The sequence below is a fragment of the Danaus plexippus genome, chromosome 14 (assembly GCF_018135715.1).
Source record: "Danaus plexippus chromosome 14, MEX_DaPlex, whole genome shotgun sequence".
Lineage (NCBI taxonomy): Eukaryota > Metazoa > Arthropoda > Insecta > Lepidoptera > Nymphalidae > Danaus > Danaus plexippus.
The window spans coordinates 2,279,971-2,299,251 of NC_083546.1; the positions used below are offsets into that span (position 1 = coordinate 2,279,971).

At 27.6% G+C, this 19,281-nt stretch overlaps 1 protein-coding gene across 1 annotated transcript in view; it reads left to right on the forward strand.

Moving 5' to 3' along the window:
• Positions 1-19,281, forward strand: part of LOC116769844 (uncharacterized) — a 28,037-nt gene that overhangs the window by 6,740 nt on the left and 2,016 nt on the right. The gene's annotated exons all lie outside the window — the stretch shown is intronic.

Sequence of the window (19,281 nt, forward strand, 5' to 3'; positions counted from 1 at the left end):
AATATAATGTAATGAATAAATTAATAAAAATCAAACATAATTAGTTGGTTTTGCACAATTCGTTTTCTGTAAACCTTGTTAGCATATGAAAGAAATCCAATAAAAAAATTATTCAATATCTGACCCAGTCTCATTAGATCATCAATGGAATTATTTATACCTCTGAGGTCAAGAGTCACTGACATTTCATATAGCTACCTAATAAAAAAAAAACATAGTTTTCAAATACACGCTTACGAAGTCAAATATCATATTATTAAACAAATTTTTTTTTTTATTGAAATAATAACTTTTTCTTGTAAGATTTATTGATTTGTGAATCTTATAATTATGTTCGGTAATATTTTACAAATACAAAACAAATTTGGAGATAAATTCTTTCGTGACAATCTCACAGACCGACCTTGAGCCAATGGCATTTGCCCCCCGTCAATCACCACCCACTTAGCTTAAATATAATGCATAACAATAGCACCTAAGCCGTAAATAATACGATGTAATTTTAAATGCACTGTTATTATTGTCTGAATACGACTTTCATCTGTCAATTTATTGATCAATATATTGATGACTTGTTGTTTTGAATACAGGAGTAGGTTAAGGTTAAAATTCTTACGACCTTTTGAATGCTGAAGTGTTAATTACTAAACTTCTAATGTGACGGTTTTCGTTAAGAGTTTTAAAAAACTCATTTAAAGTTAATGACATCAGTAAAGAAAAAAAATTACTTTAAATAGTAGGTGTACCAAATTTACTGTCTTATTATTTTTACTATTTTAATTAAGAAATACTTTCTAGTATAAAAAAGAAATTAAAAAAATATCCTCACAATAAATTAATTTTATGTGCAAAAAGTAACACTATTAATAAAATAAGTTCTATAGGTGTTGGTATTATTTAAAATAGTCTTGTTGGCAGTTGTTTCATGTTTGTTTAAACAAATCGCGGTTTACGGATTATAAATTTTATCGCAATTTAAAAATAAAGACATAAACTATCATAATGAACGAGTTAAACATGCTTAGCACAAGTTGGCATCCTTACACTACATACACAACGTTTCCCGTTGCTCACTCGATAGCATATGTTAATAGTATGCGAAATTTTATGGATATAAAGAGTGAACGCTTCGTATATACTACAAAGTGTGACAATGCAAACTTCGAGTAAGCGTATTGTGTAGTGATTAATTATTATCGTTGTAATAGCCTGAGCAATGAAGCATTTCAACTACTTATATCTGAAATAAAAAAGGTAATATAAAATAGAATATAAATTTTTATAGTCTTCAATATAAAATATAATAAGATTACATTTATGTGATCTAATTTAATCTTTAATACAAAATAATACTTTTAACAAATTTCTCTTAATAATATTAGAAAGAAGCATTCAAATTAAGGCTACAATATCCATACATTTACCATTTATTTCTACTTGACCTTGCTACCATAATGATCGCGGGCAAATATTTATTTTTTTATATTTTATTAAATAAAAAAAAACTCTTAATACAGTCTCTCTTCCGACCGTTCATAACTTGATATTACAATTTATGATAAAAATATAATTGGTCTTCTATTACAACACCGTACCTTGAACAAAAACCTTTATCGACAACGAAACCGTAGCTTAAACGAAAGTGAAACTTGGAATATATAATGGGCGTTGAACACGAAACGATGTCGCGAGTTACGTAACAAATATCGATAAAACATCCGAGATGAGCACTACATTAATATCGATTGTTATTCGTGAAGCGGTTTAATTATTATTCAGAAAGCGCTTTTACGGACGTACATGTGAATAAATGTGAAATGTTGAGCGGCGCGTTTGGTTTACATTGCCCAATCACTAATATGTAATAATGAGCGCATGTAATACACTATTACACAAATTGTCACATGTATGTTCAATAAGATATCTTTAGATGGGTGTTGCAAGCAACATTACATTAACATTTAATATCAATTCGTTTAGTAATAATAATTATTACATTTCTTTGATAACATTTAATAGTATAGTAATATGGTTTAGAATGAGTAGAATATTATTTATTGTTAATAACACTTGAGAATTTCATAAATACGCCCAACCGTAACGCACTATGCATTTAACATCACAAAACCAATTAATATAATTTAATATAATAAAATCCGTGTAGTATATCCGAAAATATATTAGTTTCATTTAAATGAATAAAACTCGCGAAAGTCTTAGCTCTAACCACAAAACCATTTAGATCTTGTATATATAGATGCATAAGATTGTAAACTACGTATATGTAGCCTTTTCATCATAATCAGGTTAAAATAATATTAGTTAAGAAACGTTTTTAAGTATTTTTAATGGAAACACCAACTTTCTTCTGAATATAAATAATATGAGACAGATAATCAATATATAAGCATACATATATGATAGATAAATGTTTTTAAATATCTAAGTATAATATTCATTTAAACCACTAAGCAAAGCATAAATATAATGAGAGATTATATATCTTTTACCGTCAATTGTTGACAATCAATTATAGTTCCTTTCACGTCACCCCTACTACTAGACTGCCTGTTCTGCGACATGTGATAGATGGATCAAAATTTTGGAGACGATGTAAAATAAACATTATAAAAGATATCCCATAGACGCATTGCAAAGTAAATAATAAAAAAATGTAGACATCATTGAAAATATTTATGAGTTTATTGTCATTAAGTTTTAAAAAATCTTTATATTTTACCTTGCATTGAAAATATTTTTATCGTCTTTAATTGAATGGCAAACTCGACTGAATCTAAGCCTTCAAAATTTATTTCTAACATTATGTGTAAAGTTATACAACTGCGTCTGATTTGATTATATTTGAGAAGTTATTCTTTGTTTTTTAGCCAAAATTACGATTGAATGGAGTAGTTTTTTGGCGAGTTAATTTTTTAGTAGTTGTAAAGTTTATTCAACGTATCATTGGCAGAATGTCCTGTGCATAAGTAAAGGTTTTAAATAAAAGGATCGTTTTTTTTTTAATTAAATTTTTTTCGACTTTCAAACCATATTATCGGGATTGCTCTGGTTAACCGGCACATGTCTAGTAAATACGCACCTTGCGAATTAATTTTACTTCCGCTACAGACATGCAACTATCTCCACTGGCTTACGTAATTTATAATCGCTCTTTCTCACAGGCCCGTGTCTTCCTGCTTTTCGTGGATTTCCGATTTTCTCTTAGCATTGTATTATCTTCTATACCACATAAATAATTAAAGACATGGATGTATAATATGTATAAATGGACATGAAAAATTCTTATTTTTTTAATTCATGTCTTTTTATATCGTAATAGATATTTCTGATATATATATATATATATATATTGAAGTAGGCATGCACATAAAAAAAAATATTAACAAGTCAGCTTAAAATAAATACCTTAATTAATAGTATTTTTTAAGTACCAAAATATAAATAAATAATAAATATCTAAGTAAACAAAATAGTTGTTCGTTTCGAAATAAATAAATCATTTAATTATCGGTATTTCAAAGCTTACGATTCACGAGAACAACACTATGTAAATAATGGCGGTCGTTACATCCTTCATTGAAAATTCGTGCATCAATTTTCAAAGCTGTCAGTCACGTTCAAAATATATATGGTCGATAAAATTGAACGTGCGGTAATTTAAAGAAAATATTAATTGCCATAAATCTTGCAATAAAATCATGAAAACAAAAACAATTCATGTTGATAGATTCCTTTGACTAAGAACAAAACTGTTGAAACCTGCTCACACATTAAAATTCGGCGCACTTATATTTATTTCATAAAAGTTCGAAATAAACTAATAAATTATGTTTTAAAACAATGTAATAATGTTGCCGATTGTAATTGTATATTACGGTATAAAATTGCACCAAATTAAAGATTTAATAAGAGATTTAAAAACGTAGAATTTAAAATATAATATCTTTACGAAAATATCAATCCTAATTTCAAAAGGAGGAAGTAAGGCTTAGTCGTACAATAAAAATATTCGAAGACATCTTCGATAAAAATCTTTGTAATTTTAAACAATATGAAAATTATATAATACCAGAAACCTATTTATCACGAGGTTAATAAGATTTATTTAATAGTTAAGAAGGTTTATTTAGATTATCTCGTTTGTATTATTATTAAACGTATCTTTGTAATTAAACTTATTTTGTTACTTCAATCTTATAAAGACTTCTAGTTTTATATTAAATAGTTGACAAAAGTACATATGTTATATTAGGTATTTTTCTCACAATCATCATTTTCATCAACAACCTATCGGAGCCAACTGCTGAGCAAAGGCCTCTTCTCACGAGGAGAAGGTTAGAGCATTAATCACCACGCTTGCTCAAGACGGGTTGGCGATTTCAAACTTGTAATTTGTAATTATGAGTCCAGGTTTCCTCACGATGTTTTCCTTCGCCGTATGTCAGTGGATTCAACTGTTCTTATAAAGTACATATAATTAGGAAAAAATCACATTAGTATCTGCCAGGTTCCGAATCTACACCTTCATGCACGAGAGTCGGGTCTTTAACCTCCAGGCCACTACGACGTTAAGTACTCACAATAAAGGTTCTAAATTCACATTTATATCTATAGTACGAACATTAAATTCTTCTAAGCCCTTGTGATTCAATTATATGCGAATGAAAAGCAGTACTGAAAATATATCGTTAAACGAAACGCAGAAATGGTATGGGAAAGTATTAATTCTAATGTTGAAAAATATATATATATGTATTTAAAGTATTCTTACATAGATACACATAGATGATAGAAAATAGTTTCTTCATAATTACTTTCCTTATCTGTGTTTTACATAATCAATCCAATAAAAGATTGACCTGAAATAAAATATATATATATTTAACGAATAATAAAAAAGAATCAAGAAACTGCTAATAAATCTTTAATCTATATCTGACGTAATCACCATAATGCACATCTGTTATGCAATTTATGCAATTGATTACGTGTTTTCTTAATTACGAATTCATCAAAACGCAGACGTGTTCTACAAGTCATTTATGAGACTGTTTTAGATAATTAAATGTACGTTATGACTTATAACTATTCTCCACGGTCTGTTTTGCCCTTAGACGCTTTCACACTTATCACAGAGTATATAAAATTCTCATAGTAACAAATTACGTATACACTTCCGGATGTTGATAGAAATCAACAAAAATGACGGCAAAACAATGGGAACTGACAGTTTTTATTTCCATGATGTCAACTAAAAACAAATATATACACATATTATTTTCTTAATTATTTAACTTTCTCGGAACACCATTATAAGTGTATATAAATATCAGATTAGTAAGCTCTTTGCATATTCTGTTTTATAACTAGTGAGAAATCTTTGTTTTATCTGTAGCAAATCTTTGAATTCAAAAAAAAATAATTACTTTCACTTATACCTCCGCATCTAAGAGAATTTGTGTTTTACATTTATCAATATAATTCTAACAGACTGATATAAAAATAAAATAATAACAAAAATGTCGGTTATTGTGCTAATAAAACAACGTGTGTACAGTTGAGATCATTAAACTTTACAGTACCAGTCATTGCAAACACAGTAAGTGACTGACTTAGTCATTGTTTATCAATACGTTTGAGAGTTAACGGAAAGATATTGAATTATTGAATAACTGTTATTGAAGCGGATTGCGGTAAATAAATGGAATTAAAAAATAATTGCGACGAGATTGGATTGCCGTCAGATTTTATATTAAGTGTTGTTCATTCGTAACTAAGAGAAATTTTATATTTGAAACACTTATAATAATACAATTTTAATTTAAATTAAATTATCAGCTTACGCAAAGTTTTTATTTTCCTAGTTAGTTCTTTATTTTTATTTGTTAGTATATTACATTGATCTATTATATATCGTATAAGATAAAAAAGTTTGGTCTTCTGTAACGCTGTACCAATTCCCACGCTGAGTTATACCGGCTACAGTGGCTGATAAAAGTAACTGAGCATGCACGCTACCATTGTTCTCATGGGTCAAGGACGGCTTGCTTTTATTTTACATCTTTATTAACTCAAACAACTTAATTATTACTAAGTGAAACCTATTTAAGGTTTTAAATAACCGAATAGTTAGGGTAATGACCAAACACATTAAGCTAAAGGTTTATTAAACATAGATGACAATGGAAGTTTGTTTCTGAACACAATACTTCATATAAGTATTCAACCTTTGTGTTTCTGAAGGCTAATGATGATTTATGTCTTATAATTCAAAATTACATTCCGTTCATTCAAATACCTAACTGTTTATACGGTTATATAATTTCATTATTTTTATTTTTGGTTATAAATAATGCTGTAAAATAAATTGGCCATCTTTGGACATGATTAGTGTAAATTTTTTTTCTTAAATTAATATCAGTCTAATTCGTGAATGGTTTCGAATGTTTTATCTGGATTTAAAATGATTTGGATCCAACACTTTCGTTGTTACCTCACGTCCTATATTAATTTTATTACGTATTTATAAATGGGTACAAGTATCACAGAACATTGCCTCGTGTTTTTTAAGTCTCAAAAGTTTGGGTCCGAGGGTATACTACGTGTTTCTGGTTCATATTGATGTCTTTTTTTGTCAGTCTTGACGTTATTTATTCATGCTTTTATAAACAAACTTTGAATATGTGGACAAAAGCCACAGTGTAAAAAAATATATATCTTCGACCAATATCTATAAAGTGAATTAATTTATCAATTGGGTAAGAAAGACAAATACTTATCTACCCTTGCAAAACTTTAATACCAGGATTTTATACCAAAAAAATATGAATCTATAGCCGGTTATAACAATACAATATTAGTCGAACAAAATGATACAATCTAAAATGATAATATTGACATTAGAAGACTATTGTCCTCATAAATTAATATACATGTACTTAATCTACTACTGCAAATAAATTGTGCTACAATCACATAAAATACTTTCGTTTTTTAATATAACAGAAGGCATTCGTTTCTTAAATTAAATTATAATTTAATTTAATATAATTATATTAGGTTGAAACAAAATCCCTTAATATTTTTATCTTGCAGGTTTCAAAATATACACGCTAATCAAAAACGAGAAATAATGAACCAATCTTTGATATACTTTTGGTTTTTCTTACATTTCGAAATGTTTGTAAATCTGACTAAATTCAATTTTAATTTCAGATATTCCTTATACACTTATATAAAGCATTAAGTATATCATGTGAAGCATAAAGTTCTTCCTTAAATTTATATGAAACTAAATTGACGTTTCATATTCTATCATATGTAGGTACAAGTTAGAACAGAATCTGTTTCCTCAGGCGACATTTCGAAGTAAAGCTATGCTGTTACTGTGAACTCTGAAGCATTCATTTGTACCTATTAAGTGTTACAAAAGCTGCACAGACATTGCTATTAATAAACGATTTACTATTCAATTCAATCATTGCATGCATGGTAACACGTCAACAATTCATAACTCGTCATTGTCAAAATATAATTACATGCAATTCTGTATTGCAATAATTAATGTATGGGTTTACAAATACAAATTCTAAAGCAATTCGTTTTGTGTTATTAGAAAGCTATAATCGGTTCAAGGTCGCGTGAGAGTGAAAAAATGTCTTGTCAAATTGCCGTGCAGCATGCAAATCCAATCGGTGTTCACAGTTGAGAAAATCGGAACCGATTTTGCCAGTTATTACATGAACGGAGCCGTACGTGAAAATATAGAATTTATGAGACCAATTTCTTACGTTTTAATTATAATATTCTGTACAAATAGAGACAAATGTCGAAAAACGTGGCTAGCTTTAATAAAACTATTTATTATTTATGGATTATTTATTATATACAGTTTTTGTAACTTTCTTTAAAAGACACTTCTGAATGAATTTTATTCAGTTTATTATATAAAAAAACAAATAAATTAAAAAATTAAAAATTCAAAAAAAAGTATTTTAAAACATCAAATGAAAAGAATGTAAAGGTTTTAATACAATTATCATTCTATGAAGGACTGTTTTCTTTAATATATTTATCCACTTTGTCTTTTATGACAGAACTAAGAGTAAAGGAAATAATTAAATATCAGTAATTCAAACAACAATATGTATTTAATGTCTCTTTGTGTCCGTTTATGTCCGCTTTATTCGAAGAGAAGAAGAATCAATTTGAGAATATTAAAAAAATCTAAAAGCAATCAATGCCAATATTTTCATTATTAACCATATCAATATAACTTCTTTTACATATCAAAGATGAAATTGGACAAAAAATTTCCTAATAAAATTTGCAACGGAATAACGATTTTTTCGAAGCGAAAATTAATTTATTCTAAATGACATTTTATTTAAGTTTATATCTGTGGCTTTAATATAAATTTCAACTGTCTAACTTTATACCTACCGTTTCACGTTCATCAATATTAGTAAATGATAGTATCGATGTATATTTATAAATGAAAGTCTCAAACCTGTAAGTATTGTGTAGAAGATTCTAACACGTACTGAGAATAATGATCAACGTAGAGTTTACGTTCTATAATAATATAACTAGATAAAAAAATAAAAAGATCTTATATTTTCTACAAGTATTCAAGAGACATTTTGACAAGAGTAATCATTCATTCAATTCATGATTTCTATCTGTTCCTAAATTGTAAAATATCCTGTCAATGTCACGTACAATTGAAAGAACTCAAACCTCAATTAAAAAAAAAACGTCATCATAGATAAAATCCTGAAGTTTAAATAATATGCGTAAAACGTCAAATAAAACTTAAAGTTAAACATCTTTACTTAACTTTTTATTGCGATTTATAGGAAATATATTTTGAATAATCCTACTTAGTTGTGTTTTTATGATATAACTGCTGGTATTGTCTGTTTGTACGAACAATGAGACAGCCTTCATCAAATGTAGAAACGTTCAAGCTAAGTACGTACATGTAATAATTAACCTTATTTGATGTTTATGTAGTTATGAAAACACCGAGGTGAAGTCAATTGTTGTAATTATTCTTCCTTCGTTACGTAGTTAACGGACCACGAAACCCTGTCTAAAACACAAGGTTATAATGATTAAGATTAAATATCTATCAGGGTTTAGGCTTAAGTTTTCTGGCATTTTATTATCGTATTTTATAAATAAAATATCGTCTGATTTCACGATATATTTTAAAGTGTTAACAATATTCACATATATCTCTGTACATCCATAACACTATTAAATAAACCACGTGTTTTAGTAAAAATAGAAAGATGAGAATGTTTATTCTTTTAAACATTTTTGAATGTATTTTTTTTATTATAAACTTTTTTATTGCAATGTAAAACAATATTGAAATGACGTATATTCTAAACGGATATAACAAAACAACTGTACGTCATTAACTCAAAGGCCGGGTCCTGTTTTCTGAAAACGGATAATGACCTTTTGAACGTGATACTTATAGAATCTGTTTAAGAATAGATCACGAATTCAGCGTGATCCCAACGGCATTCATTTAACCTATGTTCCATCGTGTAACATCTAGCGCCCCCAGCCTATTATTAAAATACCATAAATAATAATATAGAAAATAGTTTACAGCGCTAAAATTGCTGAATGGGGCATTAAATATTTCAGCTTTGGATAAATTGACGACTTCCGAAGCTATTTGAATCCAAACATAATGGCTCCAATAGCTCTCGCGCCATATTCACTCTCTTCCGCTTCATTAATTCCAATACTTTAAGACATCAATAACAAAGTAATTGCACAATTTGCATTTTGCTATGAATTATGAATGTTTAAATCAAAACATACTTGACAAGAAAACCAGTTGCGTAAGAACCAGACAATGGAATATTCATACATGTTTGTTAAACGAATATTTATATGGGCGTAGACATTTTAATAATTCAATTATTGAAAGTATTAATTTTTAACAAAGCTAGTTTAATTTAATCCTTCTTAATTTTATCTAATTAAGATTCTAGACGTATATAAACCTCAATCATAATTATTGACGACTACCTATATTTTGTTCATTAATTTAATATTACTGGCATGTAAATTAAAAATAAAGCACTCATAGTGTAATCATTAAAATATAAATAAAACAGGTAATACAAAAAGATAATAATTAAGTCACTGCCCTTATAAATTATCTATGAATAAACATTTTTAAATTTATGTAAAGTACCATAGCCGCATAGCGTTCTGATAACGATTTTTAATGTCAAAATATTTCTCACGTTAATTTACTTAATTTACATTGTATGAAAATTCACAAAGTTATTATGAAAAGCAAACCGAGCATAGATAAGGTAAAAATCATGTGAAACAAAGATCAAAGTTCTAAAAACGAAGATAGCGAATTAAGTTACAAATGATTTCAACACTGTGCCTACAATGATAAGAATTGTATAATTTAAAATTATGTGAATGTAAGATTCGTTCAATTACTATGTTTTGGATTAAATTAATATATGGGTTCCGGTTTAATTTTCTTTTTAAGAAATATTTTGCTAACATCGTTAGCTCGCTGACAAAACGTTTAGTTTTAAAAAGCCGTTTCGTTGGTGCGGCCTTGATCGATTTCTTAAGTCATCACGTTTGAGCACAACACATAATTTAAAAAATGGCTACAGCTATTGTTAAATATAAACATAAAATGTTTATATTTAAATCACGTTTTAAAGTAAAAGTGTTGAGATATAAATAATAATCTAAATCACTTTCATTTTTCTTTAATACAAAATTCACAATTTTAATTACTATTACCATCAAGTACAGAATATTGCTATGAAAATGTTGAGAGTTAAAATTCCCTAATTTGTAAGAAACAATTATATAATACTTGTAATTGCAACAACGATCAATTGAGACAGCCAACAACGCACACAAATTACGTATGAATTATTCATAAACAGAAACGTCTTTACAATAATTGTATTGTTATAAATTAATATTTATATTTTTTGTACTTAAATTACTGTTTTTATTAAAACCGACTATATAAAGTGACAGCGGTTGTAAAACTTTAAACAACAAGGTTCAATTGAATCCAAACGATTGAAATATTATACCAGTAGGTACTTTTATGACGAGTTTTGCATGATGAAATGTAAACCATTCAGATTTCATTCACAAATCGTCGCACATATAAGTGAAATACTCGAAACTGTCCGTGTTAAGTTAAACGATCTAAACTGGTGATTATGATACTCTCACCATTAGTTTCTGTTAACAATGCATTCTCCGTTTGTCCATTACACAACGTCATGTAATTTCACTGACATTTTTGACAGTATGACTTTCTCAATTACACCTATAGCATGTAAACGAAATTTTTGAACGTTACTATGTGAAACGAATATCGAATTCAATGCATTACAAACAATAAGTTTCTAATACAATTAAAAGAGACGACATTTATATAAAAAAAATACAATACAAATGTTTATATTATCTGTGATATAATATAGTCTGTAATAAATTTGTATTTATAATTTTTATTATAATCGTATGATAATTTAGTAATTTTAAACAGTTAGTTTCAACGCTATCTTGAAGTAATAAATGAAGTACTCTGATCGTTATGAAAACAATAAAACGTTTTAAAGTCTTCCTGCTCTTTAGAATTGCTTGACAATGTAATATCTAGCGTTGGATAATTATACAAAGTAAGTTCCAGCATAACATGCTATAAAACTAAAAATTATAAAGCTATCATTATATTTTACCCGTTTTAATTACCGCGTCTATTTACATATTAATTATATATAAGACTTTTCGCGTGTACATAATTAAATGAAAGTATGTTTATTGATACAGCGCGTTTTTTATGTTTTATATCTACATGATCCCGACTTTTCCGTTACGTTACAAGAGTCGTTTAAAATATGGTATCTTCATCTCGTCTGCCGAGATTATTGTAAAGGAACCGAAACGTCTAGATTTCGGTGTCCAAAGAACTTAGTTGATACATTTACACGATGATAATAATTAAATCATCAATTCTGTTTTCTTATTAATTTCATCAAATCTTTCAAATAATACAATCGTTTGTCATAGGTACAATACAAATATAACCTGATCTATATGAAGGTTATATTTGTATAGTAAATTTTTTATTTTATATTTGTTAGATGTGTATAAAAAATTAAAATATTAGCTTATATGTAACAATCAACAATGTAGAAAAAATATTTTTTTAAAGTAAATTAATTAATAAAATCTTTTTTTGCAGGATTTACATTTTGTATATATGTATTTAAAAAAAACAATAATCTATTAAACTGGCTTGCGATACTATTTCTTTTCAAACTTCTTTATGAAGTTTCCTTAAGAAACGTTTACAAGCAAATCATTTTTATTATAATGTAGGTACTGACAAAGCTGAGAGCTTGTTTTGAACTGGTTTTAACCTCTCAGTTCATATTAGGTTCTAGTCGTTGTAAATTATAATGTGACCTACAAATTATATCCAGCTAAATGGTTGCGCGGAAACAATTTTACGGTCACTTTCAAGGATATAAAGAATATATATTATATGTAAGAGAAACTACTTGTAATCTAAATACGCGTTCAATGCGGTCATGTCACGATATAAAACAAAACATGTTTTTTTTTATATATATAATTACAAATGTATCACATCCTGGTTAAGTATAACATGTAAGGGACATTTGAACCTTTTTGCAAGTTAAAAAAAAATATTAAATGAATGAAATACCTGAGTGGCATAAGGTATTTTATCAATGAAGATTGAATATTGAGATTAAAACAATAACTTAATTTATGTGGTAACCTATAGAAATCTTGTTAATATTATTAACTAGTTTTAGACAACGACTTTGTCCGAGCACTCCAAAATGTTCTCAAAGAGATATTTATAATATGTTAAAAAAAGACATGGTACCTTCTTTGCAGCGGCATCTATAGTGTGTCCCGTGACTTCATACACAAAACAAATATTTGTTCTTCTGGTATACGAGCTATATTATTATTAACTATCATCAAAATACAAAAATCAGTAATTTTTGTATGAAGAGCAACAAACAAACATACGCCCTCACAAACTTTCGCGTTTATAATATAAGTAGGGTCTATTAATATAAGGATATTTTTTTATCTTCCCCGTGAATATTTTAGAACAAATCTTAGGCGTATAAGTAATGTAGTTTTACGTATCGAGAGAAAAAATAAAAGCTTTCTTGTTCTAATCTAGTTAAACATTGCCATAATATCCAAGTATGTATAGGAAATGAATTAAATTACGAAATAACTAATGAGATCTTCACGAGTACCTATTCATTTAAATAAGATTAACATTTTGGGATGTATTATCGCGTTTTTCATCTCGTCTGCCCGTGATCACGGTTGCTGCAACGTAACCGAAACGTCGGGATTATGTAGTTTAAAATAAGTAACAAAGAAAAACTAAAATATTAGTAATGAAATAGCTATCATATATAATGTTTAAATGAGACTCAAAGGTTAAATTTGAAAGTGTATAATGCGCTTAGGGGAACGAAAGTGTGTTATCGTGTTAATACACCATAATTGATGGTTGTCTTTGATAATTAGTGTTCATTTGATAGAGATAGTTAAAATTACATTATTTTAAATTCGGATACTACGTATTTATTATTTTATAACTTACACAATCCCGACGTTTCGGTTCCTATACAGCAACCATGATCCCGGACAGACGAGATGAAGTTGCTTTATCCTTTAAGACTTTAATGTTCTTTACATTGGAAAACAACTGCTATAAATACATGTTTTAAATAAATAAATTTGTCACATAGCATGTGACGTCATTATATACTTAGATTACGCTGAAAAAATTGTAGTTCCATTACAATAAACGACACAAACTCTATAGTTATATATTCTGAAAACCAAATCGTATGTTACTACCTGAGTTACATATTACAAGTGAGCCAAGTAAGCTAACATTTCCTAACACGATTCACGATGCAGTCCACACCTACATGAGGTGTGAATAGGAAATTTGGTACAATAGAATGTGAGAGCTAGTTCAGTGACGAAATGTAAAGACATCATGTTAACACGTCTTTAAGATAATGATCTCAGAACAAAATGGTTGTGTTTTATGACAATGATGAAAGATGTGTCAAACTGGAACAGTTGAAAACAAAACGTATTGCGATGTATGCTCTGGTGTAAACCTGTTTGTAAATATATTTGTTAAGCTTACATAGCTATATAATTATTATAAAAAAATAACCTAATCTAAATAAAACATATACGGATTACTACGCCTTACTCATTATTTTAATCACATAACCCCGACGTTTCGGTTACTTTGCAGCAACCGTGATCACGGGCAGACGAGATGAGAATGTCAGTTGGTCCTGTTACTTATCATCTAACGTTTTCTTAATTTCCTGGCGTACCGCTCTGGACGCCTGCAGAACACCGTCCATTGTAAATAAAAAATATATTCCAGCTTATATTTAAACTTTAATATGACTTGATTTTTTAAAGTTGCTGATGTCCTAGGACATATTAATTGTTTCCTCTCCTACGGCATTTCCACACAATGACTTATTTATTCTCTAAACGTTATTTTAATACAATTAGTATTAGATGTTTACATACTTTTGAATACCCGTAGTAACTTTCAATAACATAAACATCCTCCAGAGTTAACGTTATTAGGAAGACTTCCGTATTCTGGATTTCGGTGTGTTACATACTTGTATCACACAAACACAATTAACTAATAAATATTTTCTTCACTAGTTCTTGTTATTTGTTTCATTATATTAAGAAAATATATTTATATCATTTCGTCAATAGAAATATGTAATATAAAATAAGAAATTAATTTCTTTTAATTTTTTTTTTCTATTGCCGCAGTGGTGATTTCTTTTGATATAGGCTGTTAATGCTGAATAACCTTCATCCACCCAAAACCTAATTTTTAAGTGTGAAGGTAACACAAATTTATTTTTAAGTATCTCAAATATTCTCATATAATTTCATTGACTAAACTACAAGCTTTAACATATTTGTTTTTATTGCAAGCCCTTTAATACATAAAATGACTTTATTTTATTAAATCGTAAAGTATTTTATTATGAATAAAAAAAGATATTTATATTCAAGTAACATATAGCTGTTACGATATTTCATTTCTATTAAGATGCTATGTCATACAAAGTGTAAATAACAGGTTTTTTTTTAATTTCTCAATATTACTTATTGTTTCATATATTTAATAAAACTATGATACCTAAGGTGATCCAGATACCTATTATCAAACCTTGAAGTACCTCTCGAATGCAAATAGTATGAAACTTAAATTACTTTAGTCGTGATTATATAAATCTTACGCTCTGGTGGATTAATCTAAGAGCAGAATACCCTCATAGAGTATAGCGTATCGTTTAAACATTATAAGTAGAAATATACAAAAATAAAATTATAAGTTTTTGTTTTATATTTCCTTTGCCACGTGTAAATAACAATACATATGTATTACATTGTAAAAAATAAATAGTATAACAATTGTTTTTAATTAGTTTTTTTTTCGTAGAGTCGCCTCAGATCAGAAATTAAAAAATTCTATAATAATTTCAAGAATCACCAAAAAGAATCAATGAACAGAAATTAATTATTCTAAATTAAGTAATAAAAATATTAATAATAAATATATAAACATTTTACATTTTGAAAATTCTTAGATTCATTAAAGAGTATTAAGGTAAGTTTCGTGTAAAAAGTTTTTATATGAAAAAGAAATGTTCTTGTAACCAAAAATTATTTACTGTTAAAAAACTATAAATAGTTTCTTTGTCAAGTTTATAAACATATCGTTAGTTTGCTTTTAAATCAGTGTCATATTAGCACATGACATTTCATGAACGCGCGTTATTAAAAAACCTTTGACACCCCAAAAACTCTGTGGAAAGTACACTATCAATGAACAAGCTGGCCTCATTAGTAACCACTGGTCATAAGGTTTTATTTCCTACGTTTTTAATGATAATTATGCAATTAACTTGTACTCAATGTATTTCCTCATAATTATATGTCAATACATTATGCACAGATCACTATAATTTGATGATTTATTGCCATATCCATATCACACTAACAAAAAATTATCATAAGTAGTAAATTTTTGTTCCGAAGTATTTTAATATTTTTTTTTTAACTGTAGACTTTTCGATACAAATGTCAAACATCAATTGTAAATAAATATTTATTATTATATTGTTATATTTTTTATATGGTTCTAATATCAACGTTACCTACATTTTAATTGTTTTTTCTTAACATTTTTTAAATCATGTTTATATAAGCATATAAGATAAAGAAAAATATTTACTTTAAATATTATAAAAATATATTGTATTAAAAACAATATAATACTTTTTCACCTTTAACATTAACGACTATTAATCATCTAAAAAATACACGTTCTAATCTAAATCTTATTATCATTATCAGCAAAACAATCTGTGATATACTTTTAAAACAATTTATCATACTGGCAACCATATTAACATATCTGTCATTTATCTACTTCCTAAAACAAAAGTAATTCATTATTGTAATATTAATTACCATTATTTGAACACCACGGCTTGTAAATTGTACGTACGCATAATGCAATGCATGAAGATTTCAAATTACTATCATTATTTACTATGTTATTGCTTTCATACTCAATACAGCACAAGGAACTTAGTTGACACATACAGACGCAATCATATACCCCACATTACATCAAAGACAATTTTAGAAATGAGGTGTTGTGTAATCCTTCCTTTGTCACTTTTGGAGTGTTATAAACTTTTTCAGAATGCATCTAGATTATAAAAGTAATACATAACTAGTGTAAGATATTTAATCTTTATTGAACTGTAGGTATATTACTTCTTTGAATACAAGTTTTAATCGATTCTCTCGTATAGTACGGTATTTTAAGAACTGGCGCCACTTAATATTGTTGTCAGTCAGAGTTTTATTACATGCTTTTACGATTTTGTTGCGAGTCAATTATTTCAATTGCATATTGGAATTTATTCATTAATATTAACATAACCGCTTCAGTTGTGAAAAAAAAACGATTTTGGCAAACAAAAAAAAAATTAATTAACCTTTACAAAAAATGAGAAAAGAAAGATGTGAGTGTTCAAAATATTAAGAGTTTTTATCAACGAGTTTTGTTATTTAATTTAATTTAATATTTTCAAATGAGTTATTCCAAAAATTAAGTAGTAGGTATACTAGTATACACCTGACAAATACCAAGAAGTGTATCGAATATATTTCGCGGATAAATCATTATCAAAACAAGTCATATAAGAAACGTTAAATTAAGAATAAATATGTAGAATTATTTTTATTACATACAGCTGGTAACGAAAGTCATTAACTTATGTGATGACTGATGTTTTAACGTAAGAATCATTACACTTCACACTTTATTAAAATTTTCTATTACAGAAGATCATCAACTGACGTCACCGAAAACAGAAAACAAATCGTAATAAAAAAAAAACACAAATCACGTAACAGTTATGTAATGTATATTACCCATGAAAAATTATAATATGCCAGACATTTTATCGAAACGGTAAACCACATACCACAAATTACGAAATGCAGATTAGTAGTCTCACGTTCTTTTTCCGGATACGGATATACTCTATGATTTTTATTGCGTAATAAAAATAATACAATGATCTGTGGTAATCAAATAAGTTTTTATATAAGTTCCATCACATATTATAAATAAAAATTTTGATAAAAATCATTAGAAACACCAAATTTACTAACCCAGAAGAATCTTATAGTTATTGTGTACAAAATTTATAATTAACTTGTAATTACCGTGACAATTACTAATATCCAAAAGCTATTGTTTGAATGTCTATCTTATACACTGGAAATTAAAAGACAGTATATATGATAGTAGAAATTATAAAGACAGTATACACAATTTATTTTTAAACTATGATTTGGATTACATTTAGCAACGCTACATCTCCTTTTGTGAAACGCTAAAAGGTAAACATTTTCAATTGCTTAATATTTTTTTTACATATTTTTTACATCTGTGTTCATAGATATCGATTGAGAATTTTTTTATTTGTATCTATGTATAAACCAACTACTTAATTATTAAATATCAAAATAACGATAAAATATTTCAAGCATATATTCTTTTACAATCGTCACAAATAATGAAATCTAAATTTTGGCACAATACATAAAAGTATAAGAGTTACATAAAAATTGTGTAACCTAGCATTATATTATAAGTATGTCATACATTTATGGTCAAAATCTAGCGTTCCACAAATTAGATTTGTCAACTGATTATAAAACTTTCATTTAAATTTTGCTCCACTTACTAATGAAATCTGTTAAGGCTATTGTGAATTTAGATGAGGAAAAAATAATGATTTAAAAACTAACGATGTACTTGCGTACTTGAAAACTATGGTATGTTTTTTATTAAAAACATACAAGTAAAATGTTTTTAGACAAATGAATTTAAGCCTTATTTTTACCGACAAAAGTAAATTATTTGTACAATTATTTTTTTTATTTTTTATGTATATAATGCAGACTCTTGAAGACATTTTAAATAAATATATAGTAATTCGATTCAAAGGCACCTTTAACCCACCCTTCATTATCAAGTTGGCCTTTGCTAGTCAACTCAAATAAGGATAAGGGCATCTTATTCTAAATCTGAATTAATAAAGTGCATGAAATCTTTACTGCAAATGTTCGTAAGCAAAAATTGTCAATCTATTTACATCCAACCTACTTGGCGACATGTTACTACATGTGTTGTCATCCTAAAAATCAAGTGACATAAACATTGCAACATTACGTTATAGACGGAATGGACAAATACGCAAAAATCAGATAACCCAATCCAATTAGCCTCTGAAGTCAAAATAATTCATTGGCTACGTGACCACGATACACAATTATAAAACTGTGGTCACGTTCAACGTTTGGATCTTCATTATTCGCCCATGCCGAGCTTTCTCCTAACCTCTGCCATAATTTCGTAATTCTTGAAAAAATTTGAATATCTCTAGGTGTTTACAGCATTGGGTCGGGGGTTATTAGGCTATAATCTTTGTTGACATCAATACGAAATTTTATAATATATTATCTACGAACGCAATAGTGACAAATTCGACAGTGTCACAGGTCATCGTGTCCTGATTCCAA